Source organism: Prionailurus bengalensis, chromosome B3 (assembly GCF_016509475.1).
Source record: "Prionailurus bengalensis isolate Pbe53 chromosome B3, Fcat_Pben_1.1_paternal_pri, whole genome shotgun sequence".
Classification (NCBI taxonomy): domain Eukaryota; kingdom Metazoa; phylum Chordata; class Mammalia; order Carnivora; family Felidae; genus Prionailurus; species Prionailurus bengalensis.
The window spans coordinates 19,161,641-19,163,444 of NC_057355.1; the positions used below are offsets into that span (position 1 = coordinate 19,161,641).

The following is a 1,804-nucleotide window of genomic DNA, read 5'->3' on the forward strand; positions in this document are numbered from 1 at the left end:
ATAATTATAATATTAGAAAGTGAGTAAGGTAGGAGTATGTGGGGGGTGGTGATTATGTTGACCTTGGAGGTTGTCAAGGAGAGAAAGGACCTTTGTGCAGAGTGAACAGCAGGAAGGGATTTGTGAGGAGGGGAAGCCAGAGCCAAAACAGGTGTCTTGGTCTTGCTTCTTCCACCCTGAGAAACTTCAGCAAGTTCTGCCATCTAACAGTAATTTGCCAAAATGACCAACACAAAAGGAAAGTGGAGAGGCATTTGCTATATGTTCTGTAGGCCTTTTAGAAAACATGGAGTTGTTCCTTTGGCCACATACATGCAAATCTCTAAGAAAGGTGATATTGGAGACATCAAGGGAATGGGCACTGTTCAAAAACGAAATACCCCACAAATGTTACCATGGAAGGACTGGCACAGTCTACAATGTCACCCGGCATGCTGTTGGCATTGTTGTAAACAAACAAGTTACAGGCAAGATTCTTGCCGAGAGAATTAATGTACAGATTGATCATATTAAGCACTCACAGAGCTGAGGTAGCTTCCTGAAGCATGTGAAGGAAAATGATCAGAAAGTGAAGGAAGCCAAAGAGAAAGATACTTGGGTTCAGTTGAAGCACCAGCCTGCTCCATCCAGAGAAGCTCACTTTGTGAGAACCAATGGAAAGGAGCCTGGGCTTCTGGAACCCATTCTCTATTCATTCATGGCATGCTAAGTATAAAAAAAACCCAAACAAACAAACCTCTAGACTGTAAAAAAAAAAAAGAAAAGAAATTCAGAAAATTACACCTTACATCTGTTTTCTTCCCAGTGAAATGTCTCCATGCTATTCATATTAAAGTTCTGACAAATCTCACAAAAAAGAAAGGTCTTAGATTTCTAATCCAGCATTTCCCATATTTTATCAAAACCTTCTTTTTAAGGGTACATTTGGGGAAGTTTAGGAGCAGGTGGTAGGGAGCCATTGCAGGGCTTTGAGCACACTAGAAAGGTTCCCCTAAGAGTTATGTGTAGGCAGATGGGAGGAAGAGATGAAGAATAGAGAGCTGGTTATGGCAAGATTAATGTGTCCTAGTCCTAGCTCAGGCAGCATTTGGGTAGATGCATGGAAGGGGACAGATTCCAAGAAATTTGGAAGAAAGAACCACCAAAACTGGATGACCCATTAAGGGTATGTGTGAGTGTGTGAGTGTGTGAATGTGTGTGTGTGTGTGTGTGTGTGCGCGCACGCGCGCACGTGTGTGTGGAGGTAGAGGTGTTGGTACAGGTAAGTCTGGAGGTGGTGTAGGTTGTTATGATAGTAGTGGTGGAGGATGTGGAGGTGGTGGTGACAGAGGTGATGGTGATGGTGGCAGAGGTGAAAGCACAAACAGAGGTGAATATGGAGGTAGTGGTCAGGGTAGAAGTTTTAGTGATGGTCGTGGCAGAGGTGGAGGTGATGATGGTGGGGAGTAGCAGAAAGTCCTGACCCTGTGTCTAGATGAATTTTATCAAGAGAGAGAATGTAGGTGGAGGGTAGATTTGGGGCTGGGATAAAAGGTGGGAAAATAAAGTCAGTTCATCTTGGACATAGTTTGAGACATCTGCAGAGCAGACACAGGGTGTCCCAAAGAACTGCTGCTTTACCTGCTGGAACTCAGGAGAGGACTCTGGGATACAAGTTTGGGTATGGGTCAATAGCCACAGAAGTGGATGGAACCATAGGAAAGGCAAGGAGAAAGGAAGACAAGGGGACTGGTTGGTGACTGGCTTGGGTCAGGATCTCCTAGATAAGCTCCAGTGGAATGGGCCAGTGATTCTCTCGAGTGCT

At 44.6% G+C, this 1,804-nt stretch overlaps 1 pseudogene; it reads left to right on the forward strand.

The window, feature by feature from the left end:
* Nucleotides 1–204: 204 nt before the first annotated feature.
* Nucleotides 205–709, forward strand: LOC122467991 (annotated as a pseudogene).
* Nucleotides 710–1,804: the final 1,095 nt, after the last annotated feature.